The sequence below is a fragment of the Onychostruthus taczanowskii genome, unplaced genomic scaffold (genome assembly GCF_017590055.1).
Source record: "Onychostruthus taczanowskii isolate IOZ18803 unplaced genomic scaffold, ASM1759005v1 scaffold23, whole genome shotgun sequence".
In the NCBI taxonomy this organism is placed as follows: domain Eukaryota; kingdom Metazoa; phylum Chordata; class Aves; order Passeriformes; family Passeridae; genus Onychostruthus; species Onychostruthus taczanowskii.
This window is the reverse complement of record NW_024499573.1, coordinates 8610030-8630541: the sequence shown is the minus strand read 5'-3', so window position 1 is coordinate 8630541 and position 20512 is coordinate 8610030.

The window sequence follows — 20512 nt, the reverse complement described above, 5'->3', positions numbered from 1 at the left end:
TCTTTTTTTCTTTTTTTTGTCGTCTCAAAACTTGTCCAGAAAGTCAGGGAGAAACACACCATTTAACATGAGAGAGGTCCATGCCTGTAGAGTTACACTCTCTTGAATAAAAATTAAAAAAAAAGGTATTGAGTCATTCCCAATGGAAAAAATGGTGCAAACTTTGTGCCATGGTAGTGTGTTCAATTTTTAAGGGTTTCTACAAGCATTGCAATAGGGCTTTTGTGAACATCGTTAGAAACTTGAATAACAGTCTTACACCCATAATTCAGCAATTGACATTTCCCTATGTTTAATAATGATTTAAGCCAACAGAGTTTATTGGGGACAAAAGGAGAACATGATAACATAGTGGCTCCAGGAAAGAACAAGATGACAGCACGCAAGATTGCCATTTTCTACCCCAATATCTCAGTTTGCTCCCCACAGCCACAGCCAAGGTAGCTAACTGCTATCTTCCCCTCATTCCGTGTCTAGGTTGACAAGATTCCCTGTGGATCATTTTATAGGGCTCCATGGGTGATTTCTGCAGAAGTGGCACAAATTCAGTGATACAACAGTGCAGTGGCTGCATCGCAGTTGCTCTGCTCTGGCCTGCTGCTGTTCCCGTTCAGGCCCTGAACTTCTGGACACATCTCCCACACATCTCCCACCAAGGTGTCAGATGTTTTTCAGAATAGAATTAAAGGTCCTTAGTAAGCCCTCTGCCTCCAGCAGAAACACTTCCTAGTCACATGTCATTTTCTTCCTCATAAGCCATCTCCAGCCACCCAGGGCCTCCCATACCCTGGGTATGTTTGCCTGTACACTTTTAAACATGAATACCAACCTTATATTCACTTCAACAGTAACATTTCATAGCTTATTTTTAAACAGAAAATTTATAAACTGTTACATAACTGACATGTAGCAGAGGCCTGGCCCATCCAGTAATTCCCTCTTTTACAAAAGCAGATACATTCATCAGCTTGGCAGGAAGCTTTGTACCTCTCCAGGCATTCTGGGCTGCTTTCTCCTACTTCAATGTTGGGTATTAAGAGTAAGCTCATCCTCTTTATGGCTTCAGACCACCGGGTCTACAGACATGGCAGCTTTAGCCCTCCAAGATAAATTTTAGGAAGTAACATAAACAAGTGATTCCATTCATACCTATGTGCTCTGCAAGTGACAGGGGTGAAGGCTGTCCAGAGGCAGAGAAAGTACATGGATGACAGTCTTGCTCCCACGCAGGAGCAAACCAAACTTTGTCCCCTGTAAAGTAGCTGCTAACATGAGAAAAAATCCAGCAGTTTCAGAAACTGTTACTGAAACTGATTAGTACTTCTTAACCTCCTTTACATGGTGAGGGCAGAAAATAAGGACTAAAGTAGTAAACAGTCCTACCTTCCACCCCGCCCCCAGCCTGCAGCAGAGTGAACAGAGGGATTACAAGGGAGAAATGGAAAGTCCAGGTCTCCCCGGGCCACTGACTTAGCGGTTGTCTGTGTGATTGTGGTTTCCAATACAGAATCAAAACAGTTTCTAGTAGCAACTAGTTGTAAACATTTGAGAACCTGATGGTAATGAACTCACTCTCCAACTAACAAACAATAGAGTCATCAAGTACTACAATTTCAGTCCTGTAAATATAACACCAGTGAATATTGGTGAGCTGCTTCAATCTAAACACCTCACTCTGGGCTAATACCATTCTTTAGAAAACAAACACATGCAGATGGGATTTGTTGTCAGAATAGGATCAGGATTATAAATGAGTGAGGTCATTCCCAATAATGCTGCTGTTGTAGGAGCAGGTCCTTGGTAGTTGCTGGGAACAGCATGTTGTTTATTATCAGATAAACAGATAACATTGGTCTCCCTGTGTTTCAAGAAAAGAGGGCACACAGCATTTAGTGAAAGAGTTATGTAGATTACTTTTCAAACCTATAAGGGAAATGTCTCTCCTTTTACAATGAATTTGCATAATAAGCACAATTCTTTGCCAAAGAGTGACAAATACAAATCTGTTGTGACACAGGGCTTCTGCTTCATTCACCTTGTTATAATTTCAGGAAACTGAGCCTTGTTACACATGGAAGCAGTGGAGCACAGCAAGGCAAAGTTACCTCCCAAGGAAACACATCTGTCAGGATCAGTGGCAAAAGCAGACTCCCACTTGTCCAGAGTCTTGTGGCACACTCCCTCTATTTATTACATTACAGTGTGGAAATTCTTTGATAACATTTAAAGATAACAGGAAGAAGCAAGAATACTTGCTTTTTTTCTTAGCTAATGATGTACAATGAAATATTTTCCTTTTTTCAAGACAAATATAAAAGTAGAAAAACACCTCATAGAAAATATCAGAACTAGGTTTTCAACTAGATCAAGAGGAATCATGTTCTCTGAGCCCAGGAGTGCATACAAGTTTCATATTTACCTCTTCATCCAGTTCACTTGACCAATTTTTCTTATTTCTTAAATACATTTCATAATAAGAAGGTATGTTTTCAAACAGAAGGGTTAAGCTGAAACCAAAAGAAGTTTGTGTCCATGATAAAAATGTGCTGTATAAATATGGGGAACAAAAGACCCTGTCCCAAAACATATGGTAGATCACAAGTCTGTGCTGAGACCTGTATCCTTTGTGATCAGTAACCCAGGCAGATACTTTATTATATACCTATCTGTTGGGAGCTTCGAAAATTAGCCCAATTATTCCTGGGTTCACCTGACCTGATTTAATGAATGAGTCAATCAAAGCCAGGTGATATAGGGGAGCAAATGTTTTCATTGTGTGCCTCTCTTCCCACCTGCTGTTGAGGGAGCCAAGGTGATTCTGTTTCTAACTTTATGTCCCATACTGTACCCAGATGTTTTTGAGATGTAACTGTGCCCAAATGTCCAAATTACACATACTGGATTCTGACTCCAGCAGATTGTCATACAGGAAACTTCAGCAGAAACAAGATTGCATCAAGATTTTAAGGGAGGGTGTAAAATGTATTTGGATTCACTGGGGAGAGGAGCTTTAGCTGAGTTTTCCCATTAACAGGATCCTCCAGATACTCAATTTCTTTCTCACAATTTACCTGGAGACATCTATGATAAAAAGATGTATTGGCTAGTAGCATCATGCACATCAAAGGGTCAAACTGCCTGTTTTTGTGCCTGTCCAGGCTTTCTGCTGCAAAGGACTGTAAAAAAGCTAGTTTTTTCTAGGAGGTACAGTGATGAACTCTGCCCAGGCCTCTTGAAAACTCATACAACATACTTCAAATGGGTGCAGCACATTCTCCCATCCCATTCCATGTCTGGCTGTATCTGCTACAGAATGTCTTCATCTTTCCTCACATCCAAATATGTCCAAGAGTGGCTTCAGTGGATGCAGCTATCAGCTCTCTTTAAAGAATGATGGAAAATGAAGGTTTCTGAACAATCCTGTTGCTTCCAAAATTGTACAAGGGCACACTGTAAAGCTGGCTGATCTTGATATTACGAATGCCAGTGGAGCATAAAGATTTTTCTGCTACCTTCAAGGGGAGTAATTGTTGAACTCAGACTGAGAGAGGGAGGCAAAGCCAGAGAGACACAGAGACAAGAGCTCATTTAAGGAATGACTGACAAAGAGATTGAAGGGAAGCTGGGAAGTTCTGTCAAAAGATTCTTCTGTGAAATAGGACCTTACCTGCTTTTAACTCATAATGCCAACAGATTTACAGATCATATATAAATTCTCTCCTGGATAGGTGCAGAGCCAATTCCATGCTAACTATCTTGAGAAATTAGTATTCTGACCCTTTGATAGGCATGAGTTCTGGCTGGGGGAGGAAAAGAAAAGGCAGGACAGACAGACAGCTGTCAGGACATCAACAAAAGTGGGCTTACTGCCTTGGAAGAGGACAGACAGCCTTATTTCCCATCACTAGCCCACAGCTAACAAAAGCCTGCACCTTCTAAGACTAGTGTGAGTCAATGGGGATTTTGAGGTTTGGCTGCCAGCACAGCATGTAGCCAGCACTCAGGTTGTTTTGCTGTTCTCTGGAAATGCATCACTCTCCGAAATTCCATCCTTTGACCAAGGCTAGTCTCAGCCTTGGTGCTGTGTACTCTGTCTCCGTACATATCTTTTTTTAGTAACATTTAACTTAAGCTGTTTGATTTGTTAAAGTGAAATCAGATCTATCTTGTTACAGCCCATAGAAGTGAGAAGGGACCTAGAAGAAAATCCAGTCTAGATCTGCAGAAAGAAGTCATTCTGCACTGCTATAAAAGGTATGGTGAACACAGGGCATGCAAAAATAAAGTGATCTTAGAAAGGTTTTTGTTGGAAGGGACGTTACAGAATATCCAGTTCTAATCCTCCTGCCATGGACAGGGAGGTAGACCAGGTAAAAATATCAAAGAATTATATTATTATATATTTTGACAAACGCTTTAAGTGGTTGGGTGTCATGGTGATCAATTTGAACATTAAAAAATATTCATTCTCTGGTGTCAAGATTATTCAACCACTGGCTGAAAAAGTCTTCTACTACTAAAATTAATTTAGTTCAAAATTAGTGCAGGGGTTTTAGAGCCACCACAATAAAAAACAAACATCAGTTAATAACACCTGCAAAATGAGGATTTGTCCTGCAGAAAGACTGAAAAAGAGAATTCCTTTTACATGGGGAATTAAGCACAACTATATTAAATCATAAATTCACCAATAAAAGGCAATTTAGGCAGAATTATTGAGGAGGAATGGGGAGAGAGGAATGCCCAAAGCTGCTGAGAGCAGGAATTCCCTTCCATTTTATCTGCTGCACACTATCCCATGCAGCAGAATTCATCTGCTACACAGATGACATGTCCTGCATGGATTCCTGTATTCCAGTGGCCATAGATGCACCCAGCCAGCAGAGCTCAGAGGTGACTTTCTCTGTCCCAGCCACAGCTAGGATATATAGATCTCTAGAATTTTTTTTTCTGATGTAATAAAAGACGATGTAACGAATGAAGATAAAACTAGATGTTATATTTACTTTAAATATGACATACATAAGGCCAATGAAACCATAATTCATTAAATACAAATTCTGCAGTGATCTGTAATGGTAAATGCCTCAAGCTATGCCCTGGATATTATGTGCAATTCCTGAGTAATCCACTTCTAGAATCCAACCATTTACTCATAGAGTGTAGGGAAAATTCAGACCTGGAGGACAGGTGTGTGGGGTAAGAAGAATTAAATGCTGGAACTTTGCTGTTAAAGGTCAAGAGTGTTAGCAATGTAGTACTAATGCATCTTACACCTTTGTCTGAATTTTTTTATCATCTAATTTTCTATTGTATTTTACAGTGACAAATTTCTTTTATTTGTAAGATTTCGGTGCTGTCATATGTGCATGTTTTCCTGTGTATGTGTGATTGTTAACTTGAAGTCAGCTTGTAGGAAAACAGGAGTGGTCACTCAGTTCTGAGCTCCATGATAGGTTCAAACCCCACAGAAAATTACTACCTTGCAAGATGAGGCACATTTATGCAACAACAGCACCATTGTCTCATCACGTATTATTTTAACTCACTAGAAAAGGGTCATATGCTTGCTCTCTGGCTGACCCTTTGGATAAAGATTATGCACTGTGGACAAAAATTATATACAAATACATGCGTATATATATGTGTGTATGTGTATATATATACAAATTTTTATTATTATTTTCATATGTACTACACATTCAGAAGAAACTTAGGCCATAGTGGTTTTATAGCAGGTCTGTTACTGGATTATCCCCTGATTCAGTGCATTTGAAATAATATAAATGTCACAGTATTGTCAGAAGTCCTGACAAAAGCATCAATTTTAAATTATGGAAATTATTGGAGGTCAAACTATTTAAAATGGACACAGTGAATCATTCAAATATATTGAATTGTGTGACAGGATGGGGAGAAAGGAATATGATCACAGATTTTTTTTTCCAAGTATTTTGCCAGACTGATCTTCTTGCAATACAGGCAAAGGTTAATATGGCTTTATCTCAAATCTTGTTTCAAAATTGGGAAATTTCATGAGTTTTTTGCCTGAGGACACACTTAGAAGTGTCCTCCTAACTGTTTAACTAACAGCTTAGAGTTGAGTCAGTTTTGTCACAAATGTAAGTTTGCAAGACCAAAACATTGAAAAAGAAAATACAAATGACATTTGATGACTCTGGATAACACACCAACCTTTCCTCACACAGGGTTTCCTAGCATTTACTTCAGTGGCCCATTTTTTCTGTCAGAAATATATGAGATTTACTGGTACATTTAAATTTCTTTCAATTTCTCTGCAAAAGAAATGCAATTCTATGAGATGCTGAGAAAGTTATAATTCTGATGAAAAGATTTCCCTCCCTTACCTTTCTTTTAACTTTTTATATTTGACAGCCAAGTTGTGAAAGATCAATTGTAGACCTTTGGGCTCAATTATGCCATCAGATAAGGATTATATCTCTAAGATTCTCTAGCTAATTTATACACAAGAGATGCTTAAATTGGTTCTCTTGTGTAACTTAACATGCACTGAAAGTTCTGCCATTGGGAAGAACGTCAATCAAATCAAGAAGATCCACGCAGAAAGCAAGAACAGATGGTAGGTGATGAGTGCTGATTTTGGAAAACAGAGGAAATAATATAAAAGAGAGGGTTTTTTCCTACTAAGCAAGCTACTTTTTTCTGTTTGTCAGTGTTTGATATGTAAGCACTTTTCCCTGTTAGATATATCCTTTAAAACTGAGGGGTTAAATGCAGTTTCTTAATCAATCATTCAGCAGTAACTAGATTACAGATTAAAATGACTATGACAATTGTACATATGGGGAAGTATGTGTTACTGAAATCTGCAAGAACAGAGGTAGCTTTCCCATGTCATTCTCAGGGCATTACTGCCAGTAATCCTCAAAATTGGGAGTGTCAAGTATTATTCAAGCAAAATACAATATAAATCAATTTGAAGTGAGAAGTGCATTCTGTAAACAGTTTCTACTTCTCTAGAACTTCACATGATTTTCAGTTTTAGGATTATAGATTTGTGAATTTTCTTCAGACACTGCAATAATTATGAAAAATCTCAAAATTTTGTATAGATCATGATGTGTGGATATTACATGATAATACTCTGCTATGAATGAGAGATATCAGAAAGAAATGCTCTTTATTGTCCAACAAGTCTTTTTTTTCAGTCTCTTCCTCTTTCTTCTCCAAACAACAAAGGAGAGAGTCCTAGGGCCAATAATAAAGCTGGAAGCTACATGATCTGATCTCCATTCTTAATTGCTATGCAAATTTTTTCTTGATTATTTGTACATGTTGCTTGCTATGGCCCAAATTTCCTTTAAGCCAATATCTGCCATACTGACTTTCACTCTAAATCTCTCCTTGACAGTGGCACACCTTGTGAGGAAGGTGTTGCAGAAGTGTAAAGACAGCCCAAGAACCCCAGAGTGAAGCTTCAGGTGTCAGCTCCTACAGGCTAACAGATCAACACTGTGCTGCCAGACAGATTGCTTAAATCTCAGGAAAGAGTCGTATGAATGTTTCAATATTACTTACCCATAAGATGTAGGAAAAGAAGAAGCTGTTATGAATAGCCATAATGTCATGGATATTTCAAACTTCACACTGCCCGTGGAAAAAAATCTCAACTATTTCTGAAAACGAGATATCATAAAAGCATCCTCTCAGTAGAAAGTTTGTCTTTGAAAAATAATAGGCTGTGAACAAACATTTAAGGAGTTTTGGAACATTGTGTTTGTATTTCTACCAAATATTTAGAAAATGTCTGAGAAGCACTACAAACTGGCTTAAACAAATTCAGGCAAATTTTGACAGAGTCAGAAATCAATAATGTTCTTCCAATATTTGAAAAGAATACGGAGGGTGTATTAGCCGTGGATTGATTTGAAGTGGAATTGTTAAGTGGTTAATTGGAGATTCAGCAAAGAATTTAAGGTTAGAAATGTAAGCAAGAACAGTTAGTGCATTTGTTTCTGTGTCTGCCTGACCCAAAAGTCTTGTTATATTTTCTGGAAACATTTTAAATCTAGCTAGAAAAAGTAACTGAGTTCTTACTGTAACTCTGGATTCTTCTGAGCTAATTGACTTAGTACCTGAACATCTGACTTAAAAAACCATTTGCTGTACATGGCACTGGCAAGGTCTGTGCTTGAGAGACTAAAAGCATTGGCTAACTGAGAAATCTTAGAACAGTCAGTGTGAAGTTATTGATGAGTAGGAAATTTTCTAGCAAAATCCTCCAGATATTACTTTTTGGTCCTGTGCCCTTTTACCAGTGATGTAAACAGGGATCAATTGCCTTTTCTGGCCTATCTAGAAGACACAATATTTGAAAGGGTAATATATAATTAGGATGACAAATCACTTAAAAGAATAGTTTCAATCACGTGCCGTGAAAGTCACAAACAAGCAAAATGTGTTTTAATTTGACCTGTAATCAGTTCATTATGGGAAGGGGTGGTCTCACCATGTCTTGAAGTGGTCACTTTAAGCATTTTTATGGATTTCATTTGGTTTTTTCAGAAAATCTTTAAGGACTGTGAATTCAAACATTTATGCAGCAAGGTCATGACAATTTGCCTTGGAAATATCTAATTATGGGAAACTGTGAGTCCATCTTTTTGGGGAGAAAGCAAAACCTGCAGTGCTTTTCAGGTTCTCATAATTCCTGAAGCTCTGTAGTATGAAAATGCCTGTGACACATCTATGCTAAAACATCCTGGAGAAATTGTGTTTCCTAAGATAGTTAGAGGTACTGTGGTTTTGCCACTTGATGGATGAGCAGCAGCTGGCCTTGCCAGCCACAGAGGAAAAGCTGAGGAAGAAAGATCCATAAAGGATGTGATGCAATCAGAATAAGTTCACTCTCAGATGTCAGGTTTTGCAGCCTCATGGAACTCTGCAGAACAAACTATTCACCTCATTTCAGGTTAGGAGCTGATTTCCACAGTTTAGGTTTGCAAGGCTGTAACAGAAAGGGTCTGTGGGAACAGCAGAAATGCTGTGGGTAATGTGAGAGGCCAGCAGACACCTCTGGCATGGTGTGGGATGCAGCCTCCAGGAGCACTGGGAGATTGTCCCTCGGTGCCAGGGCTGAGGGCAGCACTGCCTTCTCATGGAATCAGACAAAGAGCAGACACGGTTCTGTCTGGCCTCCAGCTCTGTACAACCATTCCACAGCCTGCCATAGCCGTTCTGGGTTCCAGGCTTTCTTCTGGTCTTTCCTGCTTTCCCCCCTAAAGACGATAACTGGTGGATTGTGTAAAGCACATCCAGACAAAAATTAGCTAAAAATAGCATTGGATCCAACCTGTTTTCAGAAACCCAGGTACTTGGTTGAAACGAGAGAAAAAAAGTAAAAGCAACTGGAAAAATATTTTCCTCCTGAAGTCTCTTTCAGCTAATTTGTTTGCATGTAGTAATAGCAGATAAAAATTCAGGCTGAAGTGTAGCTTTGAAGCTGGCAGCATCTCTCAGGTTTATTTTTTTTCCCCTAGCAGTATCAGAGACTTTGATTTGGAATGTACACAACAAAGGTATAATCTTTCAGATTCAGATTAAAGAAAAACAAAACCACGATTCTTGTCATGTGAAGCCGTAATATTGTCCAGGCTTTTGCTTTTGTATCATCCAGAGCTGGTCACCCGGGATACAAATTATAAAGCTCCGAATCCTACAGCCAATCACTGTGCCTTTTAGGGGGGTGTTGCTTTCACGTGCTGAAGTGTGTGCACCAGTTCATAGCAGCTAAGAAAAGCTCCTTTCTGCTTGCCATAAACTGAGCTGACTCAAGTCACTACAGTAAGGTGGTTGTTTAAAGTGGGTTTCTCCAAATGTGGCATCTTGCTCAACATCTGCTTCTAGTTAACTTCTCAGGTTTATGTGTAAATTGTTGTGTTGAATCCATATTAAATTTCAAAACAGGACTGACTATAAAGCTAGAAGTTCACCTTATTTGTGCAAAGAAAATGACTACAGAACAAATGTTATCGGCCAGTTCATGCTTGGAGAATTAGGTGCGATCACATGGCAATTTTTGTTCTAAATCTGATGCTTGTAATTTTTGCTAGAAATGCTCATTTAAGCATCCTTTGTAACCATGCCTAAGGGTGCATTGGGATCAGCTTTCCCTGAGATCTGTTATGCACCATGTTATACAAAGTAAGTTTTCATGTACTGTGTCTGTAACTTCTTTTCTGATAGAATCAGAAACCAGCATTTTTATGGAATTTAAATCTAAAGCATAGTGATTTATTTCAAATTTTTATGTAGTTAACCATAGTATATTTTTACTGGAAAATCACATTATGTATCATAGTTTGACAACTTTTAGTTAAACAAACAGAATATAGCCTTTTAATGTACAGTCTCATCCCACTTCTGTACTGGCTGTTGAGCAGTTTTTACCAATCTCAGCATTATGACACCTCATCCAGACAGCTCATCACTTTTGTTCAAGTGGACTGACCTTAACCTAATGAAGCATCAGATACTCAGCTGCAATTAAACCAGCCCCTCCAGAAGATATTACAAGATATTTTTCCTAAAAGAATTCAAAAACATGTTCTCACAAATTTCATATCCATATAATTGACTTACAGAACCCACAATCTACTTTTTATTTTATTTAAACTTGCAATGTTTCTTCAATTTCTTAATCTGCCCATTTTGGGGCATTTGGTCATGTTTGTTTCAGCAATGAAACAATATGCTTTGTGCAGAAGCAGCAGAACAGGACAAATAAGTTTGCATCTTTTGCCTATGCATATGTCCAGCAGCTGCAGTGAAGAATTACTTCCTGCTTCTGTGGTTCCTCCTTCCTTCTGAATACAGGGATTTCTGTATATGTCTGAATTTTTTCTCAGCTGGCCACTGGTTTTTTTCCAGTAGCTGCTTTTTTGCCCAGTTTTTCTGTATTATACTTCTGGCCCGAAAATTTACATCTTGCCTCACCAATTGCTTATTAATTCTTAAATTCACCCATCAGTGAAAAAATATCTGAAGGTTATAAGCAAGAATGATGCAGGCACTTGTCAGTGGTGGCTAGTGACAGGAACAGAGGCAATGGGCACAAACTGGAACAGAGAAGGTGCCATTTGAGCACAGGAACACTTGTGTGCTGTGCATGTGACCAAGCACTGGCACGATTGCCCAGGGAGGTTGAAGTTTCTCACCTTACAGACAGCCAAAGATAGGCAGAGTTCTGGGAAGCTGACTGTAGGTGGTCAGGCTTCTTCCCCAAAGGGAATCAATGAGGATTTTCATCACTGGAAATTAAAACAACTATCAATCAGTGGATTCCTTAAGGGATGTGGAAGCAGAGGTTGTTAAAACCATGAATAAAAGTGAAACTGTAGGTGAGCATAAGGGGATTGTGGGATGAGTGGGATCCCACAATGAAAGGAATGAAAGGATTTCACTCCTTTCACTGAGGCCCTTGCCATCCATAACACTTTTCTGAGGGAGATCCCACCACAGCCAGCAGTGCACCAACAAACCTCAGGTGTGTGGAAAACACGTGATCAGACTGGCACATCTCAGAAATATCTAATTAAAATTAGGTCAAGCTTTATTTATAGGACTGACAGTTCTTGAAGACTAAGTGAGTCTTTCCTGCTCTAAGCCCATAATATAATCTCAAAGAAGTGAAGTGTCTTTATAATGTTCTTGAAATAAATATGGCTTTTTTCCTGTCTGCAAGTTTCAGTTTTTCTAAGCAAATTGTCTTACCCCAGCCCTCATCACTGAGACTGCATTTTCTCTGTCATTTCCTTTGATGGATGTTGAACTTTCTAATACAAGAAAAATTGTTTGATTCCTAGCAAGTCCTATTTTAAAAACACAAGCAAAACATTATTTTATATTGATAGTTCAATCTCACTAGGATTTCAAGCTGCTTAAATGTTCTGTAAATATTTTGATTTATATCTTGCCTAGAATACTAATAAAACTGATAATGTGGTAGTATCTGACTATAACATATTATAAGCAAAATTGTGTAAATATGGCAATGCATACTAAAACCAAAAAAAAAATCAATATTAGCTCTTTTCTTTAGAACAATCACCCACTGGTATATAATAGCTGTCTAGTGCAAGGAAAACTGAACTTGTGATTCAACTGAAAAACTAGTTAATCTGCAAAATTTTCAGTCTCAAAAATGTGTGTACTACATTACCATCTTCTAGACCTCTGAAGTAGGTCACTCATTATATATTACAGAGGCTCGTCTGCTTCCATACTTGGAAACTTCCTGCTCTTTGAAAAACAAACCTTAAAAATTCTGAAATGCTCAAAAACTTTTACATGGTAGATGAACATTGCCAGACTGTTTAGTGCTAATGACTTCACTGGAAATATCAGCATGAAAAATGCTTCACAAGGTAGATTTTCAATAATCCTTAGTATCAGACAGGTCTTTCAGTTGCAAGCAGAAACTTACTTGTTAATTAATTATGTTACTAAGAACATGGTGTTTTGTTGGCACTCGCTCCTACTGAATTTTTTTTAAAAAGGTCTTGCAAGAAGTGTCTTCATAAAATACGTGGCTGATCTGCTGAGTAGAAATAGACAGCTACAGTAGACTGTACTATAAGAAATGTCTGTGTCTGGGTTTGTTTGGTTTTATTTTACTTCCAGACCATTACTATGAGAAAGCAGCAGCTTGAGCCTAATACAATTGCTCTGGTGGTTTTTATAGAGCTCTTACCATTATTGAAATTGGACTTGCTATTTCCCCCAAGCATATGCCTGAATACTGAAAGATCTGTGCATTGGAGTGGAATCTAAAAAGGGGTAGAACAATATTTAAAATGTTGCATAGAATAGGAGAATTTTTTTGCCTTCTCCTATAATAATGTAAGGTCAGTCAAGAGACAAGTATATTTTTTGTTCTTCCTGCAGGTGAAACCAGGTGTGGATGCAGCTTGGGCTACAGTGAACAATCCTGACAGAATGTTTAAGTTTTTGGAATCTGTGGTTACTCACTTCTGGAATAACATCATAGAATTAAATCTGATTCTCCAACTTTTATGGAAGAATGACACCAGTGTATGAGCTCCAGAATGTCTGCAAGTGCAGGAAGTGTCAGATCATCTTGTTCTTCAGACTATAAACAAAAATCACTATGTCTGAGAGTAACTTAAAAATAGAAAAGGCCTCTACATAATTGTAGGCTTTTACAACTGACAAAATATTGTTCATTTTAATTAGCCTCTCTCCTACACTGTCGCCTGAAAATATTCTATCTGAGACCTTAGTCATCTGCCTAAAAAGAAGCAAAATATTAAACCTACAATTTCACATTATGGAGGTAACCTTCTACAAAAACATATTGAACCAGTGCATAACATTGCAAAATATTTTGCTGGCAAGGAGTACCTATTTGTCCACAGTATTTTCATGTGGAATAACCTGAAATTTGAGGTAAAAAAATGTTCTCAGATAAATACCCTATGATGGAACAGAATATAAATCTGGTCTGTAAACTGATCAAGGTCTTTACTGTATCACCAGGTTAAAACACAAGTCTTAATTAAGGTACACTACTCACTACTGTATTATTTAGAATGCAGCACAAGATGGGCAGGACACAGTTTATGGTTCTTTCAGGAGTTCATGAGATGGTGTAATAACCAGAGAGTATAGCATAATTTAAATATTTGGCTTATAGATTTTGTTTGCATACTCTGTGGGTTTTTTAGTTCATTGTCCAAAGGAAAAGAAAATCAGAAAAAGTAAATAGCGCAGGGAAAAAATCTTTCCATTTTCTATTGCTTCTGTACTGCACATCACAGCTACAATTACACATTAAGTATTCTGTTTAATCTAGTCTATATGTGTCAATCAGAAAGGCTTTCACCATTTCCTTAGGGAAAATTCTCCATAGGCTCGTAGATTTTGCTGTCACAGAGGTTATCCAGAGAGTTAACTTTTGTCCTTCCTTAACTCCACGCAGTTACTCATGTTTCTGCTCTCCTTCAGCCTCCTTAAGTGATTCCTGCCCTTTACTGAGAAAGCCTTTAGAAATTTGCAGAGAGCTAAACATCTCCTCCTTCCTCCTGCTAGTGAGGATTTTCTGCTATCAGTGATGCTTCTGAAAGCAGCCTTTTCAAAAATAGATTTGCAATAGGTTGGAGATTAAATTGCATGCTGTTGTATCAGCACACCTGTGACCCTCAGCTAGTCTTGCATCCTATTGTGCCAGATGCTGTATGGACGTGAAGGTGGATGTGAAGCCAGAGCCAGGGACTTTTCACAACCAGCTGATACTTTACTAAAATGACTTGTCACGCCTAGATCTTTATTCCCTGGATTATTACCCCCTTCATGAAGTGAAGGAGACCACAACAGACAAGTTATACCTTCAATATGGATCATTGCTGAGGGAAGCTTCATCACTCCTGAGAGAAACAGGAAAGGAAGGACAAGTGAGGGAACCCAGGGCTCTTGGGCACGCCCATAAACTCTGGGGTTGAAGTTATCACCTCATGTGGTTTGGGTGGGCTTGTTGTTTTGGTTTGGGTTGGGGTTTTTTGTTAATAAGAATTAGAATCTTTGCTGATAAAGCTTGATTTTCAATGAAAAAAGATGGTCAAAAAGTCCTCCCATGCTGAATTCCCCCATCTATCCACAGAGTGGGTTCCAGCCCAGAGCATGCAAACTGCTGTTAGTAATTCAAAAAGTGTGATAATGCCATAGACAATGGGTGGGAGGGTGGAAGGGTATGATCCCAGGTTCCAAAACCTGTGTTGCAGGTTTGCGCCAGCCTCAGTGGAAGAGAGGTTAAAGGAGCTGCCCCATCACGTCCTTCTGGGGCAATGGGGAGCACAAAATGAACCTGTGGGAGCTGGTGAACCCAAGAGCACCATAGGCACCCAGCCAGTGGGTCACACCAGCCCTTGGGAGGCTGTCTCTGCACTTCTTTTTCTCTTGGGTCTTCTCCTTTCTGTTGCCTCGTTCAATCCTGTCCTGCTTTCCCATGTAAGGAACAGGTGGCTGTTTGCTTCTTTCCTTGTCTTGGTCTTGCCTCAAGCACACAGAGGTTTGCTACCCCCCATGTAAATGTCCAATTTTATTTGCTATTCCCTTTCCTGCAGTTGTTCAGCCCCTGTGTAACACAACATCTCCCAGGACTTGCTCTAACCAGCATTGCTGAGAGATTTCAAGACAACATAAAGCCTTTGAGAAGTCTGAGATCACAGTCAAATGAGAAAGGGTGAGCTCTACTGTCCAAGCCTTAGCTGGACCCTTTGAAACTCTCACACCTACAGACCATCTAGTTACAAAAGCAGAGGAAAAGTGTCTGACCACGGTCCTTATATGACTAGCTAACTTTTTTTCATTATAAATTATTATTCCTCATGGGATCCATTATGATTTAATTAGCAAATAGGTTTTGGGATTTTTCCCCCTGTTAATACCATGTCTCACTATGTCAATTGAAAAGAAAATTTGACTTCAATCACACAATATAGAGCTGTTAAAAATTTCTATGCAAACCTTTGTGGGAGAAAAAGTCTTGAGGGGGTAGGTAATACTATGACAGTAAATTATAAATTTATGTTCAAAAACAGCACAGAAACCAAATAAATAGTCTGTATTCTTTTTGTGACACATTTTTGTGTATAATTTTTATGACATAGTTTTGAAATCTGGTAGCAGCATTACTTTTAGTGGTTTGGGTTGGGTTTTTTTCTTCCAGCTTTCTTTTTCTTGTTCTAATTATCCAAAAGAGAACCAGGAAAAACTTTTCATAATTTCCTCTTAAATGGACTAATAGAAGGGTTTACCTCAGTGCAAATTGCCTACTTGCACCACTTTAATCTGACACACTGTTGACAATATTTTTTAAAGCCAGCTGAGGGAATGGAATAGGTACATTTCTTTGCAGCAGTGAGTCAGTGGAAAGAGACACAGTGACTCCAGAGGAAAAAACTGACATGTTTCATTGCCTTTTGAGCAGGTATCAGCATCTTGTGGAGACTACAAACTTGATAGCTCACCTCCACATTAACCAGGTACAGAACTCTTTTTAGAAGCAAGCTGATCATTTTTCAGTGTGAGGGTCTTTTCTCTTAGCTTTACAGTCACTTCTTATTTCTCATGATTGAACAGAACACCTCTGAACTTATAACACCTGAAAGATGACAGTAATATGTCTTCTGCAAATTATATACTTTGGATATCTGTGCACGTCCTGTTTTAAAAGGAAATGTTCACAAAAACAAATCATAGGAATTTTCTGGTTTAAATAAAATCCTCCATCTTCAGGATACCAAGGAAAGTGCTGAGGTGAATCCATGGCTTCCCCAGAGCACTGCAATGATGAATGAAAACATGCTGTAAAGCTCGATATATTATCTAAGCTCCCTGCCTTCACTCCGTGGAAGGTTATATTTCTACTCCCAGTCCAAGAGATATTAATAATTTTATTACCTGTGCATATGCAAAATCACACTGGTAGTCAATGCAAACATAAATTTCCCCACGTGTTTTCTAGCATGTGAAGCTCTGCTCATATCCATGTGCAGCCAAAAAATTTTTTTGATAAAGGGGTAATAATTTTAAATCAAAACCAGAAATTAATCCATCTGTTTCATATTTCCAGTCTACCAAGTGGCAACTGTCCTTATTCACAAGGAGAGGAGCATTCCAGTGGCATTATACTCTGTGTCATGGACAAGATCTTTTTCCCCACTGTGGTTTTCCCTGAAATCTGTAAAAGATGCTGAGAAAAAATTATAAATGTGCTATTATGAAAAACTTAATTTATTGAACAGCTAAAAAGTACTTCTGTAATTAAAACTAGATATATTCATATCTACATATTTTAGTGTGAGAAGTATGCTTTGACTAGTATTTCTTATCAGACAAAGGGAATCCTAGTTTGACCCTCAGTCCAACATTCCCATGCTTTCATTGCTTACAGCAGGCCTTTGAAATTCATCGAGAAGAAAACCCCGAAGATGAATACCTGTAGTGTCTCTCATGAAATTCCATTTGTCTATGTCCCAGGTACATGCGTGGTGTCAGTCCCATCTGTCAGCGAAGCCATGGCAGCATGCCAAAATAACAACTGAACAGGAATGCTTGGACACACAACAAAATAACCAGAAGCACCTGCTACATCAGGAGCTCTGTGCAGAAAACCTCCCTGAGTAAAGAGCAGGGAGGGAAATCGAAACCACCTTCTCTTCCTTGCAGTCTCCCTCAGATGTGTTGCATGGCCTCAGGGTCTCACTCTCAGCTCTGAAGGAACCATGAAACCATGAAAGACTTTTCCCACCTTCTCCATATAAGCAGAGACCCAAAGCAGGATTTTTCAAATATTTCACAAAGCCAGTACAAGCCCCAAATATATCTTCTCTTGCTAAGATATTCCTTCAGACAGCTGCAGTAGTTATTCAGAGTTCAGGCTAACTGTGGATGCTCAGAGCTTGATAATACTGATAACATTTGATAATAACATTGCCACATATGCTCACAACAGAATTATTTCCAACCCATGTGAGACCTAGGAGATGTATCTAACAACATTAAAATAAAACTGTGACACTTGTTGAATAGTCAAAAATCTGTCAGCTAAAAAAGGACAAAATTAAGATTGTCTGGCATTTTACTTCAGTCCTCTTGTACTTATAGCTGAGACAATCCTTCATGGCATGGCATGGTGAGTTCAGGAGTCTTCAGGAGTCTCTGTCCTTCTACTGCGCAGGTGAGACAGTGCAAAGGTCATCTGAGATTGGGATGAACCATAGCTGGTTACCAAATGTTTCCCTGGCACATTTCTTCCAGAAGGCTGGAAGGATTCTCCAGGAGGAAATGGTCACTTTTGTGGCTCCTGCAGATACTGCCATACAGAAGAGCTCAGTGTCTGGAGATCTACAAGCAGGCATGTGGGAAGCTGGTCTGGCAGGGGCTTCACAAGGACCTCTTGCTGAAAAAACACCAGAAACAGTTGTTATTGTTGTTAGTTGTTAGGATAAAATAGCACATTCCCATAGTAAATTGCTGCAGAAGGAAGAAAACCTTAAAGAGGGTTGGGGGATATGTTGAATTATGCAGTTCATTTAAACAATTTTTTTCCTGCAGATACATTTGGAGTTGATTAACGTATACAGAGATATTTGGCGCCCTGACTGCAGTGAATTTCCCTTCAAGCAAAGTAACAGTTCTTTTACTTCTTTTCATTCCCTGAGTTCCACCAGATATAAGAAAACAAAGTGTACCTGGAGCATGAAAAGGGCCCCTATGTCCTAAAACAGTGTAAAAGCCCACTTCATTAGCACACATCATTAAGCATTTCATACAGAAAGGCACCATCTGCTCCTGAAAATTCTGGGACCTCAGCACAGAAGGTACTGATTGCCCTCAGCAAAGAGGGAGAGCACTTTTGACTGAGCCTGCTAGACTTGGAACTGGGGGTATTTTGCCAAAATTAGGGTTTTTCTTTGTTGTACTGACCACTTCTCCCCTGATCTTGCTGGATATCAAGAGCAGTGTCCAGTTCCTTCCCACTTGTTGCTGGGTTCCTGAGGATGGAAATTTATGGACTAGTTGGACAGTAGTATTCAAAATTCATCAACTATGAGTACCCATTTCCCCCCCTGTAATCTCACAGCATCAGGCAGATGCATCCTTACACCTCCATACAGAGGCTTACTCCAAAGCAAACTCTGGGCTTAATTCTGGCACTGGTTTCCATTCACAGTTCCTGATTGTGACCCCAAGAGCAAGAAGGGCAGGGCCAATGTCACAAATTGGGTCTTCAGTGCCCCAGCTCTGTCCTGTGTCCACATCATTGTGGCCACATCAGCAGGTAAAATATGCTGCAGCCTTCAGGATCACACTGCTCATAAACTGTGAGCTCACCCTGAGAGTTCCTCAGAACTGACTGTCAGACCAAAGAGCTGCAGCTGAGGGACGTGGCTACTGCCATGGTTTTGTGCTGAATGAGTAAATGTCTGGTTTTTCAGGGAAATGATTGCACAAAACAAGTTTCATTACTGAGAAGAAAAGACATTCATGAAGACTTTGCGTTTCCTTAATGGCCAAGAAACCCATTATAATTAAGGATAAACCATAGTTAATAAAGATGTCAATCGACTTATTTGGAATATTTGTATCATATTTAAATATCTGTAAGCTTATATCAGATCCATAGTATATACTGGTAGTGCGCACTACAGAATTCTGGTAGTTTTCCCTGTAATTTTGTAAAAAAATAGTGTAATATTTTTAGGAAATTCCCCCCAAAAAAGAAAAATCCTAATAAAATACATACTGTTATGTTTAATGATGTACATTACTGGAATAATACTGATTTCAAAACTAAAATCAGTATTTGAAACCTGTAAATCTTTTATTCAAACAAAACAAGATAGTCTTAATGAAAAAAATTCTAAATTTATGAAAATAATTTTCCTATCTGTTGTACAATCATGCTAGAATTATTCATTTTCACAACAAACTAAATATTTTATCAAAGATGTGATACTATTTGAAAACTAAGCGATATTATGTCTAATGCCATGAAAATTACCATCTCTGAAAATGACCATCTTATCACAATTGATAAAATTATCAACTAGGGGTTGCATATCTGGCAATGTCATCTAACCAACAGTCTTTTCCTATTTTCCAAATGTGATAATGTGATAAGTTTTTTCATGGTTATCAGCCTAATTGTCCCTGTGCTTTGTTCTCTTTTTTAATGCAAGACCAAAAAATAGATAAAACCTCTCAGCAGGTCTTTTATTCTACCCTTCATTTGCCCAATTACTTGTTAGAAACTCTGGGACTTATCTGAAATGCAGAGAATGTTTTTTTCCTACATCATTAGTGTGAAACTGGATTATATCCCTCAGAAATGCTTCACTTTTATTGCTTTTTAAAAATCATTTTTGTAGGCTGAATTATTTCCATTTGTAATTCTGGAAGTACTTACTGACCACCAAATTACTGACATCCCTTTCTTCTGAGTACTTTTGCCCGCCTAACATCTGATTGCAATGATTCTAGCACTGTTAGGCATTTTATTCATAACAGAGTGTTTTATTCATAACAGTTCTTTATAAAATTGTGGGGCCATGTTTCACAATGTAATATTCATTTTTCTTATGTGTCTTTACTTATTATATATTAATACATTTGTGAAAAAAAAAGGTTCATAAACTTTTCCTGCAAAAATAAGTTTCTTCAAGACATTTGGTATGTTGCTGTAGTGCATAGTCATTCCTCATCATTCCTAGTAAAGAGAGAATTAGCATTCCTTCAATCACTTATCTTTATAAGAATTAAAATTCTTTCCAGGATATTTAGTTCTTACGCATTTTATCACAGCACGTTTATGTTATAAACATGCACTTTCTTGTTAGGAATTACATTAATTTTCCAGTTAGTTATCAAAGCAAATTACTTCTAAATTTATAGCACTCTGACATAGATTTACAGAATTAGAGCATAAATCTTCCTTGCTATCTTCAAA